The sequence below is a fragment of the Vigna unguiculata genome, chromosome 2 (assembly GCF_037176805.1).
Source record: "Vigna unguiculata cultivar grain cowpea cultivar isolate G323 ecotype 2 chromosome 2, ASM3717680v1, whole genome shotgun sequence".
Taxonomy (NCBI): domain Eukaryota; kingdom Viridiplantae; phylum Streptophyta; class Magnoliopsida; order Fabales; family Fabaceae; genus Vigna; species Vigna unguiculata.
This window is the reverse complement of record NC_140793.1, coordinates 7397284-7420573: the sequence shown is the minus strand read 5'-3', so window position 1 is coordinate 7420573 and position 23290 is coordinate 7397284. Positions and strand designations below refer to the sequence as shown.

The 23290-nt window shown below is 26.4% G+C and overlaps 1 long non-coding RNA gene across 1 annotated transcript; it reads right to left on the bottom strand.

Annotated features, from left to right (window-relative positions):
* Window positions 1–5399: 5399 nt before the first annotated feature.
* LOC146888289 (uncharacterized) lies at window positions 5400–6735 on the bottom strand. Its single transcript, XR_014986671.1, has 3 exons — window positions 6591–6735; window positions 6339–6503; window positions 5400–5599 (listed from the first exon to the last, which is right to left on the bottom strand). It is a non-coding gene; the product is annotated as an uncharacterized LOC146888289 (long non-coding RNA).
* Between the last annotated feature and the right edge of the window lie 16555 nt (window positions 6736–23290).

The window sequence follows — 23290 nt, the reverse complement described above, 5'->3', positions numbered from 1 at the left end:
TAACTTATAAAGCGAAAGTAGAAAATCAATTAAAAATAAATAAAAGGATTAGATCGGAGGTAATGAATATCTATTATGTAATGACTATTGTGTTAAAGAAGGTATTATATAATGATTATTGTGTTTGAAACATCAAATAAACTTAATAAAATTTGATTCAAAAGACTAAATCAACGCATTTATAGAGAGGAATGACTAAATTGGTTTAACATTTCCAAGAGGGACTAATTTCAATTTTCACTAAAAGTTAAAGGAAAAAAACATATTTAATCTTAATTTTGTGTATGTATGATACCATGAAGTCTTAATATGTATTTATCGTCTTATTGTTCTTTGTGTTATAATCAAAACTATCTTATCTCTTATTATGTGAATCAAACCATTAGGATCTCAACAAAGAAATGTTTGTTTTGCATTTCTTAATTTCTTTAAATATCAAATGTTTATTTAAAAAGGTTTTTCGAACATTGTTTAAAATGATATCTTTCCTGTTTGAAAAACATAACCCTTTGGAACTAAAGATGACAAATAAACCTGTCCTTGTGGGTATTGTCCAAACCCGTCCCCGTTTGGACAGGAAATCCCGCATTGACTGGGTATGGATATGGGTATGGGCATGGGGAATCTGCAACTTTTTCAATTGGATATGGGCATGGGTATGAGGATGTACATATCCCCGTCATAATACTTGTCCCCGCCATATCTCCGTCTCCGTTTAAATTATGAAAATATTCATAATTAATTAAGTAACCATATATATATATATATATATATATATATACTTTCTATTTTTTATTTCTTCTAATTATTTGGTTTGTCATGAAATCCATTCGCATCTCCAATATATTTTTCATCTTATCATAAATTTTATGTAATTATGTTAAAATGATGAATATGAATTAAAAAAAAATTATGTCTCACATTTGAATATTTTTATTATTTTTTAATATTTTTATTTATTGTACATTTTCCTTTCACATGAGAATGTTTAATACTCTCAATTTAAGTATTTAATAGCATAAACATTTCATTTACTAGGTAATATAAAAAAAATTCTTTACTTATTATTATTAATTTTTGTTTCATTTGAAGAACTTTTGTTTCGCTAAAACAATTCTCGTTAAAACCATTGAGTATGTATGTTGATATTTGAAAAGTTTTCTTAGATCTTTAAGGTATTTTTCATCTTATCATACCCTTAATTATACATTTGTTTTCCTTTGTGCGATTTCTTTCAATAGTCTCTCAAATAGTTTCTAAGACACACATTTGTTAATTTTTTAATATTTTTATTTATTGTTTATTTTCATCATGCACAATATTATTTCAATATATTTTATCTAATTATTTTTTATTTTCTAACTCATTATCAATAATAATGTAATTTTTCACTATAATTGTATAAATAAATTTTATTTACTACAATATAAAAATTTAATGTAATTACCATGAATTTTTTTTTTATCACCATCCAACAAACATTGAAGTTCAATAGATACAAGATCTATGTCAAAATTTTATTATTATGTTTATTATTTGTTCTTTGCATCATTTTGATCAAGTGATGTATTATAACTTTTATTAGTGTATTAAAAAAGATTCATTAGAATTTTAAAAATTGAAGTAAACAAACACTTAAAATATATTTTAATTTGAATATTTGTTTTCCTTTATATTTTTAAATTTTATCAACTAGATTTCATTAATTTTTGCAGTTTGCAAATTTAATAAATATTTTGATTTTCATGAAATTTTATTTGGTATTCTAATATAAAATGTAAACAATTATAATTTATTTCAAAGTATTTAATATCGAAGAAACAATCATCCTCTAATATTGAATATTTGATAATATTATGTTTCCTTTACCGAGATTTTTTATCATTTTATAAAAATTAATATTGGAGTAGTAAGAAAACGGGTACAGGTATGGCAACGGGACGGGGCGGGCACGGGTTTCGCTATCCCATACCCATCCCCGTAAAAAAATTCATCCCCATACCCAAACCCAACGGGTATTAAACTTTTGACCCATCCCCATCCCCACCGGGTAACAGGTATAATCTCGTACCCATACCCATACCCATTTTCTTACTATTTCAATATTAATTTTAATTAATTTTTATAAAATAATAAAAAAATTATGATAAAGGAAACATAATATTATCAAATATTCAATATTAGAATGATGATTGTTTCTTCGATATTAAATACTTTAAAATAAATTATAATTGTTTACATTTTATATTATAATACCAAATAAAATTTCATGAGAACTAAAACAATTACTAAATTTGCAAACATTAATAAAACATAATTGATAAAATTTAAAAATATTTTTTAAAAAATATAAAAGAAAAACAAATATTCAAATTAAAATATATTTTAAATATTTGTTTACTTCAATCTTTTAAATTCTAATAAATCTTTTTTTTTATACACTAATAAAAGTTATAATACATCATTTGATCAAAATGATACAAAGAACATAATTGATATTTTAAATGTTTGTTTACTTCAATCTTTTAAGTTCTAATAAATCTCTTTTTTATACAATAATAAAAGTTATAATACATCATTTCATCAAAATGATACAAAGAACAAATAATAATCATAATAAAAGCTTAAAATAAATTATAATTGTTTACATTTTAGATTATAATACCAAATAAAATTTCATCAGAACCAACACATTTATCAAATTTACAAACATTAATGAAACCTAGTTGATAATATTTAAAAATATTTAAAAAAAATATAAACGAAAAACAAATATTCAAATTAAAATATATTTTAAATGTTTGTTTACTTCAATCTTTTAAATTCTAATGAATCTCTTTTTTATACACTAATAAAAGTTATAATACATCATTTGATCAAAATGATACAAAAAAATAATAATAATCATAATAAAAGTTTAAAATAAATTATAATTTTTTACATCTTAGATTATAATACCAAATAAAATTTCATGAGAACCAACACATTTATTAAATTTGCAAACATTAATGAAACCTAGTTGATAAAATTTAAAAATATTTTTTAAAAAATATAAAAGAAAAACAAATATTCAAATTAAAATATATTTTAAATATTTGTTTACTTCAATCTTTTAAATTCTAATAAATCTTTTTTTTATACACTAATAAAAGTTATAATACATCATTTGATCAAAATGATACAAAGAACATAATTGATATTTTAAATGTTTGTTTACTTCAATCTTTTAAGTTCTAATAAATCTCTTTTTTATACAATAATAAAAGTTATAATACATCATTTGATCAAAATGATACAAAGAACAAATAATAATCATAATAAAAGCTTAAAATAAATTATAATTGTTTACATTTTAGATTATAATACCAAATAAAATTTCATCAGAACCAACACATTTATCAAATTTACAAACATTAATGAAACCTAGTTGATAATATTTAAAAATATTTAAAAAAAATATAAACGAAAAACAAATATTCAAATTAAAATATATTTTAAATGTTTGTTTACTTCAATCTTTTAAATTCTAATGAATCTCTTTTTTATACACTAATAAAAGTTATAATACATCATTTGATCAAAATGATACAAAAAAATAATAATAATCATAATAAAAGTTTAAAATAAATTATAATTTTTTACATCTTAGATTATAATACCAAATAAAATTTCATGAGAACCAACACATTTATTAAATTTGCAAACATTAATGAAACCTAGTTGATAAAATTTAAAAATATTTTTAAAAAAATATAAAAGGAAAACAAATATTCAAATTAAAATATATTTGAAATGTTTGTTTACTTCAATCTTTTAAATTCTAATGAATCTCTTTTTTATACACTAATAAAAGTTATAGTACATTACTTAATCAAAATGATACAAAGAACAAATGAAAATCATAATAATAAAATTTTAACATAGATCTTGTATCTTTTGAACTTCAACTATGTTGGATGGTGATAAAAAAATATTATTGACAATTACATTAAATTTTTATATTGTAGTAAATAAAAGTTATTTATACAATTATAGTGACAAAATTACAGTATGATTAATAATGAGTTAAAAAATAAAAAATAATTAAATAAAATATATCGAAATAGTATTCTACATAATGAAAATAAACAAGAAATAAAAATATTAAAAAAATAATAAATGTTTACAAATAATTTGAGAGACTATTGAAAGAAATCGCACAAAGGAAAACAAATGTATAATTAAGGATATGATAAGTTGAAAAATATCTTAGAGATCTAAGAAAACTTTTCAAATATCAACATATATACTCAGTAGTTGAGAAATAACAAAAAGTATTTTAGTGAAATAAAAAAGTTATTCAAATGAAACAAAAACTAATAATAAGAATAATAAGTAAATGATTTTTTTTATATTACCTAGTAAATTTAATGTTTGTGCTATTAAATACTTAAATTGAGAGTATTAAACATTTTTATGTGAAAGAAAAATATACATTAAATAAAAATATTAAAAAATAATAGAAATATTCAAATGTGAGACATAACAAAATTTAATTAACATACATATTTTTAACATAATTACATAAAGATTATGATACAATGAAAAATATAATTGAAATGTGAATGAGTTTCATGACAAACCAAATAATTAGAATAAATAAAAAATAATATATATATATATATATATGGTTATTTAATTAATTAGGAATATTTTAATAATTTAAACGAGGACGGGTAATATGGCGGGGATATGTACATCCCCATACCCATCCCCATACCCAATTGAAAAAGTCGGGATTCCCCATACCCATACCCATACCCAGTCAATGCAGGGATTCCCTGTCAAAACGGGGACGGGTTCGGACAATACCCACGGGAACGGGTTTATTTGCCATCTCTAGGTACGAGGTTATACCCGTTACTCGGTGGGGATGGGGATGAGACAAAATTTTGATACCCGTTGAATTTGGGGGTGAGATGGAGATAGATTTTTTCTACGAGAATGGGTATGAGATAGCGAAATTCGTCCCCACCCCGCCCGTTGCCATCCCTATTTGGAGCTATTTGGTTAAAATTAATTTTATCAGAGAAAATATCCATCTTATTCCATTTATGTTATTCTTTAAATAAAAAAATCAATTGTGATTCATATCAATATAATAGATAAATCATCTAGTAAATACTAAAAAACAAATTAGAAAGTTCTAATAACTAAAATTCACAAAACTACATGTTAATAATAGATAAACCATCTAGTAAATATTAAAAAACAAATTAGAAGGTTCTAATAACTAATTTAGTTTTTATTATATTTATTATCATAAAGAAATTTACCGAAAAATACTTCAACATATCTAAACGAGTGCTCAATCGTAAATTAGTTTAGTTATTGGAAGCTCCTAAAGTGCATTACGGGCATGAAAGAAATGAAAGTTTTTTATTTATTATTCGCTTTTATATATTTCAATTATGAACCATACAGCTCATAATATTATTTAGGCTAGAACTATCCCATGAGAGTCTTGAATCTTACAACTTTCAAATACATTTATTTAAAATGTTTCATGTAGAATCATTCACTCCTGCCTCTCCTATTGGTTCTCTCGGAAACAAATTATCTGCAAAATTCAATAATTATAATGTTAATAAAACTAAATAAAATAAAGCATTTAATAATGATTATATAATAGAAAATAGATAGAATAATACGCTTTTGTCACGAGAATGCTGAAAACAGTCACAATTTGTTTTTTTTTTCTTTATAAATTCATGATAAACATAACGTTTTTACTGGAAAAATATTATTAAAAGAAAATAAATTTAAAAAAATGGGGGCAAACCTAATTCATATAAAACATTATAAAAAAGGCTTTTAACCATAACTACTAAAACAATCATAAAAACCAGAAATTAATATCTATTACGAAAGAAATAATAAAAAAAATCTTCTAAATAACATAGAAGAATACCTTTTGTAAGAACACTTAAATTTCATACCAGAATATTTAATTACGGTCTGAATTTAGACTTTGATAAAATTTTATAATTTCAAATGTTAAGATCTTTTAAAGAGAATTAGAATAGTTTTAGAAAAATGACCGACTGCAATTTAAAACTATTAATGGAGGTTTGGATGTTATAACCATCAATGAGTTGAAATATTATAAACCAAATAATTAAAAAATAGTTAGAAATAATTTCATATTAATTTACAATATCAATCCAATTTTACCACAAAACTTTTGAAATCCGAATAAATAAGACTTTCACACACTCGATTTGACAAATAGTGCATTTTTTTTAACTTTTATATCAACATATTATGTTTAATTGTAAAAAATAAACAAATTTGAATACCTGATTTCTGGTTATGATTACAACGGCAATATCCCTCAAAGCAAGTAACTACAGATGGACCGCATGGTAGAGAGCGAATATTGCGAAGACAATCCTTCTTTGTTTGGCATGGACATACAACTATAGCATCATCTTTTGTGACTGATTCCATTGAAATTGAATGACCTATAAAATAATTGCATGTTTTTATTATAGGTATGTACAAGAAAAATATAATATTCAGAAACCATACGATAAACAGAAAATAAATACCATAATAAACTTCTATTGCGAAAATTACAAATAAGAGTGCTAATATGAATGATTTCTTTGACATATCTTTCATGATGTTGCAAATTTTGAAATTCTGATGTTTGTTATAATAATTTGGTGATTATTGTTATATCAGAAGTTGGTCTCTTGATTATTTATAAGAAAAAAATGTGAAGTTCTTATTAAATGTAACATACTAAACGACAACGAAGTAGTAATGTAACCGGTGCAGTAATTTCGTAATAAATACAGTATTTAATATAGTTCAATTTCATGTTATTAAATATTAAATTAGTATAATAATTTTAACTTTATTGCCTCTTAAAGGTAAAACTTATTTAATGCAGTCTAATAATGTATTATACATAACCCTCGAGGAATAAACATCAAGTATTTTTAATGAATATATCAAATTTTAATAAGAATAATCAAAATATTACTTTTAATATGTCATATTTAAAGTATTGAAACATATCTTTTATTTACTTAATTTAATAAATAAATAGCTTAAAAAATAAAAATAGTTTATTAAATAATAATAAAAAAGCTTAATTTAAATATAATTATAGTCTTTTTTTTTGTATTTTGTCATTTATGTAACACTCTAAAAATTAAACCATCTATACTATAAACTAAATAAATGGTTTTTTCAAATCTAATTATAATAATAAATAATACAACCTAAATACACAAAAATATATACAAATATAAATATGTTTATATAAGGATATATATATATATATATATATATATATATATATATATATATATATATATATAAAAAGATGCATTTTAATTATCAAGTCTACACGCACTTTCATTTGAAATCTAGCATTTAAAAATTACATACCATATATAAATCTATACATAAAAAAATATATTAAATTACTCTTTTGGTCCCTCTATTTGTCAAAAAATTTCAGTTTGATCCTCAAGTTTTTCGTTGTCTCAATTTGGTCCTCATTTTCTGAAAAAATGATTCAATTTGGTCATCGCCGTTAATTTTGACCATACGGTGTTAAAGTCAATGCCACGTGTCAATTTTTGATTTTATTTTATTTTTTTAATTTTTTTGAATTTTTTTATTTTTTACACGTGTCACTTCACAATTGTGACACATGTCAAAATGACTCAATTTGGTCCCTATATTTGTTTTTAGTTTCAATTTAATCCCAATTTTTGTAAAAATGAAGCAACATTGTCCCTCCTTAGATTGACACTCAATTTAATCTTTATATAAAACTTATGATGATATTCTTAATAAAATTGACATTTTTATTAACTATTTGTAGAAATATTTTTAAACAATTTTTTTTTAGTTTTATTATTAAACAAAGTTAAACCCCAAACTTAATTTCAAAAATTAACAATTTTGTCATCTATAACTATATATAAAGAGGATTCCTTTTTTTGTGTCCACTTTTCATAATTCCAATTTTACCCTTTACAATGTAATCATTTGTTAAATTTTTAAAAATTAACGGTTACTTTTACAAGTTTTTATAAAACTATTTATTTATCTCTTTCTTCTTTTTTCTCCTATTCATCAATAATTATTTTTTCATATTTTCTCCGTACATTTCACTTTATTTTTATAAATATAATTTTATTTTGTTTATTAACTTAATAACATTACAATATCATCAACTACTAATATAATATCATGCATATTCAAAAAATGTGTACACACATAAGCGATAGCGCCTGTGTTTACTCTAGTCATATATAAAGACATCAAGTGTATCATATTATACAAACTTAGTGAAGATGAAAAATCAAATAACTTGTCACAGATAAGTTTAGAAACTAAATTTAAAGTTCAAAACAAAATCAAAGTCTAATGTTTTGTATAGAATTTAAAGTTAATTTAAAATATTTATAGAAATATTTAATAAAAACGTTAATTTTAGTAAGAATATCACCATAAGATTTATAAAAAATAAATTTAGTGTCAATTTAAGGATGGACAATATTACTTCAATTTTACAAAAATTGGGATTAAATTGAAATTAAAAACAAATATAGGGACCAAATTGAGTCATTTTGACACGTGACACAACTATGAAGTGACACATTTAAAAAATAAAATAAAAAATTTAAAATTTTTAAGAAATTCAAAAATTCAAAAAATTGAAAAAAAACCAAAAATTGACATGTGGCGTTGACTTTAATACCTTTTGGTCAAACTAACAATAAGGACCAAATTGAATCATTTTTAAGAAAATGAGAACCAAATTGAGACAACAAAAAACTTGAGGACCAAAATAAAATTTCTTGACAAATAGAGGGACCGAAAGAGTAATTTAACCTAAAAAAATATTCAACAAGCAAAATATCAACTAACATTCTGCAAAAGGCTTATATTAAGAATGTCTTACCAAAGATTAACTTATGATCCAATTTAAGATTTGGATTTACAAGTGAACCCAAACATCATGAAATCATATAAGTTCATTACAATCCATGTTGCACATTTGTATAGTGTAAAAATTCCCACCTCAACTTCTTACTACCTCAAATCATAGTTTATATGACTTAGTTCAACAGTGAAGCCACAAAATCTTTGTTACAACATGTGTCAATACTTAATACACAAATCAAACAAAAATTCACATATATAAACATAAAAAATAATTAGATATATAAACTAAAATTCGTTTTACATTTATGATAAACATTTAACTACAATCCATTAAAGAGATAAGAAGAAAAAAGAAAAAAATTATAAAAAAGAAGAAGACATTTTTTAGCTTGACTGAAAATATGTTCTCTTGAACAAAAATTTTCTTGCTTAGAGTGAAAATTTGGTAGTTTTAGAGGTTGAGTTGCAACGATATTTTCACTTGAACAAATGACATTAATGTGTTGCAAACATACGAGAATTGTTATTCAATACCTTCATTAGGTCTATAATTCTTCCCTACACCAACAAAATATACCTTTTACTTACAAATATTCATGACCTTGTGCAAATCTTTGATTGGTAATAAGTAACTATTATATTGAATATGTTACAAAAAAACAAGCGAAATTGATTGTTGTTATAGCCTTATAGTTGCCAACACATTTGCATCCTTAGTATGTAATGGCATTAATATAAACAATAATGGCATTAATATAAATAATGTCAAATAGCAAAAACATCCCATTGTGAAGAACAATCTTAGAATAACTAAAGAGATGGTAATTCAACCTTATTTTTCTAAACTACTATATTCACAACACCAAATATATTCAGTAATTATTTTATCATAATGTTATAATCCATTAGTCTTATAATCAATTTGCAATGTTAGATAGGTCAAACATTGCTTCAATTTCCTACAACTGAAAGTCAAGAGTTGCAAAGACATTGGATTTTGATAAAGGCTTCCAAGAAAAACACAATTATTGTAATTCATTATGATATATTTTAATCCTATATTAGTATTCCTCTGTTTCACCTTGAGTTTGATTTATTTTGTTCTCTTTTTTTGTTCTAATGATATATAGAGCCATTTCAGTAGTGATATGTATTCCAAAGCAGAACTCCAAGGTACAAACAATCTTGGGAGCTAAGCGTGATACTTCGAATCAAATCATGGGAGCTCTAGGAGTGTTCTCGTTGGACGTATAGGGCTCTAGGTGTCGAAGTGTAGCATTAGGTGCCTTCTAGTTGGCATTATGCGAAAATAAATTAAAATTTCAAGGAGTTTTGGTAGTTGGACGAGTTTGGGCTATTTAAAAATAATCTTGCAAAATTTTAAGGGTGTTTGACTATTTGTTTAATGTGTGTAACTATAATATGTATGAATTGTGTGACCATAGTAAGCGCAAATCCAAGGTGGATTTGACATATAATTCTTTTAGGTGTGCATTGAAGTAAGGATTCAGAAATGGAGGTTATCCTGATGCTCTACTAACCATTCAGACTTGTGTAAATGAGGGTTAGATGGTGAGAGTAGTAAGAAATCCTAATTGAAGAACGGTTATAGGGTTCATAGGACTGAGAGAGGATTGACCTTGTGTATGGTAGGGTGAAACCTAATGGAAATGGCTTTACGAAGTAGTACAGGTCACCACAAGTGCATAATTTCCAATGAATCAACATCAATGCATGTTATCTGGATGATTACGTCTAGAAAAGTCTTTTAATGTGTGGTATATAGTTTTATATATGTTTGAGATGTGGTGTGAAATGATATAACATAATTATTAATATATGACGATTCTTTTAAAAACATCTTACTCCATTTTATTTGTTAGTTTTGTTATGTTTTGTCTTTCTTCTTTTTGTAATGATCACATTTTTTGTGTGTGTGTAGAGGAAGATACAAGTGTCGACACACCTTTGGAGAATGAGGAACCAACAATCTGAGTATATAGGAAATAGTATTTTTCTCTTATGTATAGTTTTGTAATAGGATAGTGGGATAATAGTATAGTAGTTTAGAATGTGAGAACCTAGAAAATGGCTTTAGAGTTGTGGTGGTTTTATAAAAAAGAATACTATTGTTGAAGCCTAGTTAAAGGTGTAAATTATCAATAAGTGCATTGGTTCGATTATAGCACAAGAAGGTCGTATCAACAGGGATTTAGTTTGATAAAACAATAGTATATAATTTATTCAACTTTGTAATGGAATAATTGAAAAAGGTTTGAAATTTTGGAAACACGTTTGAATAAAGATAAGTGATGTTGATTAAGGTGTTGGGACTGAAACTTACCTTCTTTCATTCAATTGTACTACCCTTAATTCTCAATGAGTTAAGTCCTTTATTTTAGTTTTATTGGAAGTGCTCATAAATGTAATTCTAACTCCATTACTGTAGTATTAGACCCTAAGGATGTTAGACGCAAGGTGATTCTCACCTAGGTGGAGGAACATTTCCATTAACGAACAAGACTCTTTAAACAAACTAAAGTCGTAGATCCATCCTTGATATCTACCAAGCATTAGGAAATTTGATTAGATCAAACACTAAACAAGTTCCCACTACATTTAATGTTGATGAAGTATGATGAATGACCAAGTCATCAAAGAAATAAAAGCAAATCAAATAACCAACACATAAAACAAGAACATGATATATATTAAATCAAGTGCAGTACAAAGAGTTTAGAGAAGTTACATTCAATCCCAACTAGGAAGAAGTTAGTTGCTCATAATGATCTTTGCAGCAAGTAAATGGAGAATTTTTTCTCCTTCCACAGCTTCCTAAAGATGTTATGATATAAGCCTAAGATCTCTAGTGAGTTTCTCTCTAAATAGGTATACAAAATCAACATATAGAAACATAGGTATGCTCTGTTTTCATAGAAAAAGTAAGTGTTACTCTAACTCCAATCAAGTTGATCTGCTGTGAGGTTTCCTCCTTAGGTGGGTTTGCTTCCATGCTTGAGCATTTAACTTGGTGATTAACAATCAAGCTTTTCCTTCTCAAGTGGGTTTTCTCTTGAAGCTTAGTTGACATTCTTGAGCTTAAAGGTTTCTTCATGTGTGGCTTATATTTTGAATCTTCAAAATCCAACTTTTGTTGCTTAGTGTCAATTTTGGGGCTCAACACCAACTTCTAAATTTCCTTCATTTTATCTACAAAAATAGCACAATCAAATTCATTTCCACTTTTTATAACTTCTTTATTCCTCATTCTATAATTAAGCGCAAATGAGGTTGTTTTACTAAGATTTATGTCAAATTCATACAAGATAAGTATCTAAATGATATGTAATTTTACTTAAACTAGACACTTATCAACTACAATATATTATTAATAAAAGATTTAAACTATATAAAGGTTTCTAATAACTGAAATTCATTTTTATAAAACTACCATCTCTTTAAACCTTCCCTCTAGAATCCATATCTTCCTTTTCTTTTTGATTTCGACTCCAAACTTCATATGTTTGAAGATTAAGAACCGTATGAGTGCTTTTGGGGAAGATCTTTATGCAACATCTGAACAAAGAGTCTAATAGAGTAAGTTCTAGTTTTACCCTTTTTTAAGCATTTTAGCACATGGGTTGCATGTGAGTCTTAGAACTATACATGTGACTCAAGGTTGCTCTTGGTGAATCTTTGTTACTCTATGATCATGATGTAATGTTTATAACTTTTATTGGGGTTTTGATAGTTTGTTTAGGTCTTCTTGTGTGAATAGAGATCTAGAGAGCACACTTGAAAGCAAAGACAATTTAACCAAGGTAAGGGAAGCTAATCTTAACCTTTGCACATCTGAATTCCATTGTTTGATTTGGTTGTTTGGTTCTCTATATATTGATGGTTGAATTAGTTTATTAGTTTGGATTGATCTTGGTTGAATTAGGTGAGGAAATATATGATTGTGTGAAGTTGTGTTGATTGATGAAAGGATATATGATGTTGTGAATTTAGGGTTTATATATAGCACGATATCTTTAGTTCAAATGGGGCATTTTTATCAAATTGGTGTTGTTTATGACTTGTTCATGGAAGGAAAACTCTCAATTGAGGTAAAGATACTACTAATTATGCACATTTATGTGTATGTGTTATGCAGACTCGTTGGGCAACCCAATTATTCGTTGAGCAAGTGCCAAAATTGATTATGGAAAAGAGGCAAGGGATACATTCTCATTGGGCGAGCAATCCCTTCGCTGGATGTGTTGGTGACTTATTATGTATTTGTGGTTTTGGTTTGATCTTGGTATAAAAGAAATATAGTATATTATGAATGATAGATGTGTGTGACTAGAAATGTAAAGCAAGCCAACAAGATGAAATAATTTTTTTATATATATCTATCTATTTGTGTGTGTGTGGGTCGGTAGAGGTGTGTGTGGGGGGGGGGGGGGAGGGGTGAATGGGTCTAGGATTGAATATAGTACAATTTAAATATGGAAAGAACAATTTGAAAGAGATAGTAAAATTGTTCTCTTGGAGGAACAAATTAAAGCCTTAAAGAAAAGGGATGAAAAGGTCCAAAATAAGCTTGTCGCAATCAAAATCGCGACAGGACGACGAAACAAAAAAGAAACGAGTTTGAAAAAGAGATTGTGGAGTCGTCACCATAGTTTATTCTGGAAAATCATGAAGATTAAGCAAGTTTACGAAAAACTAGATTTTTGGGTTCAAGAGTTGATTACGCGTAGGGAAGGTGTTAGCACCTTGTAATGCCCGCCCGAGGGCGATACCTTTAACCAAACATGCAAAGTTGATGTGGTTTTCAAAATGTTAATTTTCCCTAAAAATAACAAGGCAAGAATATATAAAAGAAACAAAAATGTATTTTTGGTTTTTAGGCCCGACAAAGATTAACCTTGGTCCTACGTATTCCCATTCAAAACAAGAAATCAGGGTTACATAGTTCTTTAAAAGATATTTGGAAAACTATTTTTAAAATGATTTTGGATTTTTGGGAGATGAATCTGACAAGGACTGACCTTACTCCTACGTATCTCACAATGGAGAATCAATGATCACGTAGCTCTTTGAAATTTTATATTTTTGGTATTTTTTAATTACTTGAAAATATGTGTCATATGATGAGAATCATACACCAAAAATTGAAAGAGAAAATTATTTTTAATATTTTTGAAGATGAATGTCACATTGTGTGGATGATCGGACAAACACAAAAATATTTTTTGTTTTTTTTTCTCTATTTTTTATAATTTTTAAATGTTTTTTGTTGTTTTCTAGACAAAAAAACACCAGTATGAAAGGATGGAATTTAATTAAAACAGGGGGAAATATGGAATAAATGCATGGGGGTGCAAGCATAAATCAGTGGAGTGAAAAGGAAAAGGCTGAAAATAAAATGAGAATTGTGAAAAGTAAGCTGCAATCAAAGAATGAGGAGCAATGGTAAAATGGTGCAGGACATAAAAAGTAGGGGTGGAACGAGTAAACACAAACAGACCCAAAACAAAATTAACGCCAACAGAAAACATGATGTGTTGAGTTAACAATTATGGGGGTGTACGAAGTTAAAACTAAACAAGTGTGGCGTGAATGTAAATAGCACAAAACGTGGTGTTTGGAAGTCGCAAAGCAAGGGGAGTGGGAATAGCAGCAGAGGGTGCACAAACAAAATGGAAACAACCTAGATCAAATAAAAAGGGTGGCAACACAAAGAATGGTTAGGGGCAACCTTAACCCCCTTCCTCTTCAAAATAGAAACCATGAGGGTTTCTTATTCCCCCTCTCACGTGCGGAACAAACCAAAACTTGCACCATTTCGGTGGGATAGGGACGCCAGTGACGACTCTGATCACCACTAGAAGTTTCACCCGAGGCAACACGTCTATTTCTTCCTTCTTCCCCAACGCACGAGACCTTTTCTCTCATCATTGTCCACCAAAACACCACCTCCATCTTTACTTCACCATGCCACCACGTTGGCTTGTCATTAATGATAATCAATGTCGGAGACATCGACATCCTTTGCGATACTCAACGACATCGTTCTCGCGCAAGCATCGAAACCCAAACCCAATAGATCATCACCCCACTACAACCAGCCAAAGACGTCATCAGTGACACTGGTGTCCACCATGGACCTTGACGACGAGAGCCTAGAGACATGTGACCTTCACTCTTCCTGCTCCCAAGCGCGGTTCGAACTGCCTCCACACGAACACCTAGGGCCACTGCCATTAGTGTGCGTCCTTCGTTCAAAGCTCTGATTAGATTTGGGTGATTGGGGAAGATAAGATTTGAATGTTTGGTGCTGGAATGGGGTTCTAGTTCGATGTTAACTTGAATTGCAGAAATGAGATTGTAATAGAATCAATGGATTGTTTTTATTGATGATGAAGAATGAATGTGAATATACCTATTTAAAAAAGAAGTTTATTCTTTAATTTCTCATCAATATACCTATTTAAAAAATAAATTTAAGACTGAAAAATAATTTATCATAATATAATCAAAAGTTGAGAGATATAATTACTAAAAAAAACTATGATAATCAAGTTACATTTAAAAATCGACTATGAAAAATCACATATTACATTGTTTCTTCTTCTATATTAATAAAAAATAAATATACAAAAGGTCATAAGATAAAAAAATAGTGCTAAATGTTAAACAAAAAGTTTACTATTAAGTGAGACAAAAAAAATTAAATTTTTATTTATTTATTAATGGAAGAGAAGATATGAAAAAATAAGGACACAAATGATGAGTGTCTGTCTAACTTATTTTAGTAACAAAATAAATAGATAAATACATATGAGAGAAGAATACAACATATGAGAAACTCAAAAGACAATGGGAAAGAAAATAAAAAATATCTTAATAATTTTGTTTCTTTATATATTTGATTTTATTTTTTATTATTGACTATTGTACTTTATAAAATAAATAAAAAAATACTTAATTTAATTTTTATTAATTTTTTATTTTATTTAATTTAAAAAGATAGTTACAATTTTAAAAAAATAATGGAGGGGATGATGTGTGTACAGGCGGAGGAGAATAGAGTGGTGAGGGGATGATGTTGATGATGGCAACAAAGATTGAGGGTGAGGTGGTGAAATGATGCGTGACTAGTTGATGGTCCTTAATGGAGGTAAGGTGAGTCTTGAAGTTCAATGTGATGGTTCTTTAGAGATGAAGGTAGGTATGAGATGGTGGAAAAGAGTGAAATGGGTTGAATGTGATGGGATTTGTTTCGATTAAGCCAAAAGATGGAGAGATAGCAACAATGCAAGCTTACATAACAATATCGTGTGATACATTTGAATCATGTTTTTAACAGGTTAAATACAGTAAACACAATAGTATTATGTTCGTTCATGGTATTCTAGAATCATTCAAGGATCGAAGATATTGAAGGTGTAGTGCTTACCTTGGAGCTTCCTTCGCTTGTGCTAGTGCTTTGTGATTTTGGATCTTGTTTTCCTCGTCTTTGGCTCCAAGTTTGTGGTTCCTTTGTATTTCTCCTTATCACTTTGTTACTTCCTTCCCCCCTTATGTTCCTCTTGTACATTTGCAATCTTCAATTTTTTCTCCTCAAGAGTGTACTCAAAACTTGTGCTCTTATGATGCTTGGAAGTTCCCCACCGCCCTTTTTTTCGTTTTAGATTGCTCCTCTTATTACCATGCCACCTTTCCATCTCATCTCATGCGTATTATGTGAAAACTTTTGAAAATGAACAAAAGCAAGATGCATGTTTCCTTTTGCCAGTCCACCACAATTGTTGTCAATGTACAACTATGATATAGTTCTAGTGTTTCCTTTTTCATGCCATGACTCGTAAAGGGAGCATAAAAGAAGGCTGACAAATTTTCCTTGCATGAGAGAGGAAGGGTTTACAGAACTGCAATTACGTTGACTTGATTTCCACTTTTTTTCATTTTTCATTATATATATATATATATATATATATATATATATATATATATATATATATATATATATATATATATATATATATATATATATATATATTAAAAGAATAAAAAAACGAAATAAGAAAAAAAAAGAAATAAAATAAGACGAAAATTTAAATTAAAAAATAAAATAAGTTGAAATGAATATAAAATAGAATAAGATAATAATAATAATAATAATAATAATAATAATAATAATAAAAGCCATAAAATAAAAGTAAATTGAAATAAAAATAAAAACAAGATAAATTTAAAGTTGAAATAAGATAAAAAGTAAAAATAGAAATATATATTTATACTCAATTCAATATTCACTTTTTTTGTTTTTTTTTCTAATTATTTTTTGAATTAAATTTTTTATTTTTTACCCGGACGAAATTGTTGAAATTAAGCAGTGAAATGATTTGGACAAAAACCAAGAGGGACAGTGAATTGGGTTATTAATAAAATAAAGAGAATAGAGAAGAGAAAATTGCACAAGGTATTTATATTGGTTCGGATCAAAAGACCCTACATCCAGTTGTTAATCACTAAAAAATGAGATTAACTCAATCACTAAAATAAATCACAAACACAATCACATATAAGAAAGTTTAGGGTTTAAAAAACACCTTCCTTGAAATCTACAAGGGATGAACACCTCCTTTGAATCACACAAAGGATAATTGGCTTCTCCTAACAACAGCAGCAACACTCAATCACTCAAGATCCCACTTGATGAAAGTTATTGTTCTACCCACACTAGGTTTTTCAAAGTCTTCCCATAGAGAGTTCTCAAGTACTCAGACTTTTCTAACTTTTGTATTTTGAAATGAAAGCCTACCACTTTATTCATAGAAGCCTATTTAGAAATTAGGTTAAGAATTTGAAAGGTTAAGTTACAACTGCCATAGATAATTCGATTATCACATAAACTTTTCTGAAAATATTTTTCTCGTTGTGATAATCTATTATCAGCCAGTAAAATCTATTATCAACAGGTGATAATCAATTATCATAGAGGCTTTTCTCAAAAATTAGTTTTAATTGAGATAATCGATTATCACTAAGAATAATCGATTATTCCAGTGAGTTTTGCAAATAAATAAAATTGTCTTGGTGCTCTATTGCTTGGGTTTTTCCTTTTAACTCTTGACATACTAATTTAACCATTTTAAATAACATTCATATATTACAAGACCTAAACAACTAAACTCTTAAGTTTTCACTTAATCTCTTAAATTCAAGCTTCATGCATTCTTTAAGTCTTCAACATTTCTCCATAAGTCATCATCATCATAATCATCAAAACTCCTTATTGAAGGAAGATGTCCATCTTCTTCTTTTTGTCAACAGAAATTGGGTGTTTACAAAGCTCAAAAGTAGGAGTAATTCTAGAGTAAGAGGTTTAGGAGTGGTGCTTCAATGTATGAGGAAGATGAAGGGCTAAGATTAGGATACTATTATCAATAACATTCTCATATTACGAGACAAAGAAGATGCCCTACCCCTAGAGAATTAAGAGTTGGCTTGCCTTACTTTCAAGGCAAGGATGATGTTCATAACTGTCAAAATGAGTTGGAATTCGCGAGCCAACCTGGGCCACCACCGGTTTGGGTTGAATTTTTCTTACAAATTTTAATACAGGATAATTTTTTACCTGACCCACCTAGAACCTGGCTCACCCGGGTTTAACCCATGGTGAGTCGGATTGGCTCACCAACCCACAAATAAAATTTCATGCAAGTACTTTTTATTATGTTGGGCTTTGCATTTGGGTCAGGTTACATTGTTTTTTCTTGCCAATACATTAGTATTTTTGTGATTTTGGTTTGTAGTTGGAGTTTAACATCCTTCTGGATTACATTTGGATTCTATTGAAGTTTATTTAGATTTTAATCATAATCATTTTAGTTTTTTTAAGATTGAAGAAAAATAATGTATTTTTTTTTAATTAAGTGAGCTAGTGAGTCAACCCGTTTAACCCACCAACCCGATGTGGGTCAGAACGGGTTCAAATTTTTTTGGCTCACTAATATGTGAGCTAGGTTGGGTTAGTTCACTAAGTGGCTAACCTGTGGTAGGTCGAGCTGGGTCAGGCTAGGCCAAGTTACCCGTTTTGACAACTTTAATGATGTTGAAGCTTATTTGGATTGGGAGATGAAGGTTGAACAACTATATGCTTGCACTTAAGTTGGTGAAGAGAGGAAAGTGCCTCTTGCAAACCCTTTCCTTTCAAGGGTATGCAATGTGTTGGTGGACTATAGTCCAAGATATGCTTATAAGTAATGGGCCTCCAATTGAATATTGAAATGATCTGAAGTTAGTCCATAGGAGAATACATATTCCTTCCTACTTCAATAGGGAGCTTATGAACAAGCTCGAAAGACACCAACAAATGAACATGTTTGTAGAAGAATATAGGCAAAAAATGGAGTTATTTGTAATGAGGGTGTAAATAGTTAAAATATTATATTATTTGGTATATAACTATCTATTAAAGACTAATTAATATCGTAAATAATTGAATTTTAGATTATTAAAAAATTAATTAAAATATAAATAAATGTAATATATATAAATATATTTATTAAACTCTTGTTAATATATTTCTTTTAAAAAAAGTAAGAATAAATATTATAAAATATTAATAAAACTAATAATAGCATATATTGTTAATTAAAGTATAAAATAAATGAAAACTTAAATGTATTTCTATTGTAATTTTGACAGTATAAAACAAATACTAAAAAAATTATATTTTGATTAATGTTACGTTTTGAATAAATATTTATATATAGTTATATTATTTAGAAAAAAAATGGTGAATAGAGATTATAATTATACATTTAAACATTAATGGTATAAGTATATATCTTATTATTTATTTTCTGATTATGTACATACTTTAATTAATGCTTTTGAAAGAATTAAAATTTATATTATTAAATAATTAAATTATATATTATTAAAAAATTGAAGTGTATATTATTAAAAAAACTAGTATGTGACCCGTGCTTGCACGGGTCATTATTTTTTTTTCATAAAACAATAATATAATTACTATTATATTTATCTAAATAAATTTAAAAAATATATATTTAATTATTAAAAATATTTATAAATTATAGAATTAAGAGATTAAAATGTATTTATCAAAAATATTTAATATAATAATATTTTTATGATTAAAAAGACACTTATAATAATAATAACAATCATCATCAAAATAATAATAATAATAATAATAATAATAATAATAATTAACTAATGATAATAATAATAATATTTATACTAAAAATATTAATGTGAATATTAATATTAATACTAATATTAACAATAATAATTTATAACAATATATAAAAAAATACGTATATTTGTTCTCTTTCGTTTTTACAAATATAATAATAATAATGTAATATTTTGTATAATGATGAAAATAATAAAAATATAATACAACTAGTAATAATAATAATGATAAAAAAAATCAATACCATTGTAATAATATCCCGTAATAAATAATAATAATAATAATAATAATAATAATAATAATAATAATAATAATAATAATAATAATAATAATAATACAACTACAACTAATTATAATATTATCTTCAGCATACGCAATAATACTAATAATAATACTACCATAATGATAATAATATGTGATAAATAATACCACTATAATAATAATAATACAATAGTTACGTATAATAATATCATGTGCATGCGAAATAATACTAATAATAACAATAATAATACCATTATAATAATATCCCGTGATAAAAATAATAATACAATAGTCACATATATGTAAGGAGATACACTACATATCTTTAAGGAGATACACACTTTTAATGTTCTTTATTGTTTTTAGAATTTTATCCTCTTAATTAATATTTTTTAATACACAATAATAATAATAATAACAATAATAATACCACTATAATAATATCCCGTGATAAAAATAATAATACAATAGCCACATCTATGTAAGGAGATACACTACATATCTGTAAGGAGATACACATGTTTAATGTTCTTTTCTGTTTTTAGAGTTTTATCCTCTTAATTAATATTTTTTAAATTTAAATAATTATTTTATTTATAATAAAAAAAGTTATTTTTCAATTTTATTATTTTACTTATTTTATAACTAGTTATTGAATTTAAGTAATTACTCAAATATAAAGATAAATAAAAAAATTGCAAGTAATTGAAATAAAACGGGTAATAAATATATTAATATAAATGAAATAAAGTTGAAAATCTAGAAAATAAGAAATTGTATACACGAAATCATTTGGAATTTGAAGTATGGAAGAAATAATGTTTCCTTACATTAATTTCAAGTCCAGCCTCTGTTATAAATATTCAAACGATCTCTCTCTATTTACACAAATAGGGTTTCAAATTTCATCATCCGATATGTCAAAGGTTTGGTTCAAAATCGCTTTTTTGTTCGCCATCATTTTTGCCATGGAAGCCACTCATGGTGTGTATTTATTTTATGTTTATCTCTTCCATGTTACATGTAATATTTTCCTCATATATTCTTATATTAAAAGCATATAAAATATTTTTTGTAGGTCTTTCATTCTCAAGGATAGAAATAGAGAAGGGTGGAGTGGTAGATTCATCTCAATGTTTTACCAATCAAGATTGCATTCCCTTTAGTCCCTCTTTGAGTTGCAAGGGATTAAATGCGATTTGCAAAGATGGTGCTTGTGTTTGTGGATGAAAATTAATGCATTATCAAAATATGGGGTGTGATATTCATCATCTCAATGTTTCACATCCCACAACTATTGTGTATCAATAAAAGTGCTGAAATGAATTTAACTATGGTGTGAGACAACTAAATTATATCACCATTTTACTTATTTAAATTATATTCAACTATTTTAAATTACTTAAATTATATGAATTATTTCAGTTATTATCAATGAATATCTTATTTTAAAATATATCTTTTAATTTCATAAGTTATAGTTCAGTTCAGTTTAAATAGACCTATTTAAGAGTAATTTAGTCTTTATTAAAAACTAAATTTATATAATAATTAAAATAAAAACATTTAAATAATTCAGGTTTACAACTTTACATTTTCTCACTCATTTAATTCTAACTTGAGTTCAAGATCTTCTATTTGAGCGAAAATAACAATTAGAAATACAACTTTTGTGAAAATCTTTTTTTCCTAATTTGACACATAATAAGTCACACTTGCCTCGACACTTCCATGCTGTGAAGATAAAAAATATGAGATTGTTAATTATTTAGCACTACCTAAAATAAAATGAACATGTTTGAATTGATCAAGAAAAGCATAGCAGAAAAGACATAGTTGTTCTCGGATTTATTTTGTATCAATGTTTACTTTCTTGTTTTAACTATATGAATTAAATTATTAACTTAAATGCATACTATATATATATATATATATATATATATATATATATATATATATATATGTGTATGTATATGTATATAAAGTAGCTAACTAGTGTCAATAAAAATTGAAAGTGATAGTTTTTCTTTAGAAAGACAATTTTTTGTATGGAAAACGAAATCAAAGTTAATTGATTTTGTAGGGACTACAAAAATATGTATATATGTACACGGGTACTAATTTAATCTCCATGCTAAATATTCCTTTTTCTGGATTTACTCATTTTTTAAACTGACGTAAAACTTTTTAAATTATCTTCTCAAAAGAATGTTAGATTTTGTAATGTTTCTTTCAAAAGAAATGTTAATTTCGTTTCGAAAGGATTTTCTCATAAGAAATAGCCTTTTGTGAGATGCAACAATCAAAATTTAAAAGCAAGGACAACTCTTCCAACACATTTGTGGATTTCATATTGCATTTATATATATATATATATATATATATATATATATATATATATATATATATATATATATATATATATATATATATATATATTTGTAAAATGATATATTTTAATCTTCTTCCTCATCAATTGATGTATGTACCCCTCTCCTTTTTTTTTCTCTGTCAAAACGACGTCTATTTTGCTTCCTTCTTCTTCTTCTTCCACCGGTACATTGCCTCCTTCCATTCTTTTTTCTCCACCAATACAATACCCCATCTCTTTCTTCTTCCTCCAGAAGCGTGGTGTCCTTTCTCTGTATTAAAAAAAATACATTTCATTATATAATCTAAAATACATTTCTTCTTTTTTCAGAATACACAACTCAAAAATATTTGGAGTGTACAATCCAAAATATTGTATTCGAATTATATATTTCAAATGTGTTCCATAATTTAAATAAAAAAAGTATAAAATTGAAATTTTTAAATGCATAAGGTTAAGGATAAAATCACATGGAGGCTTAG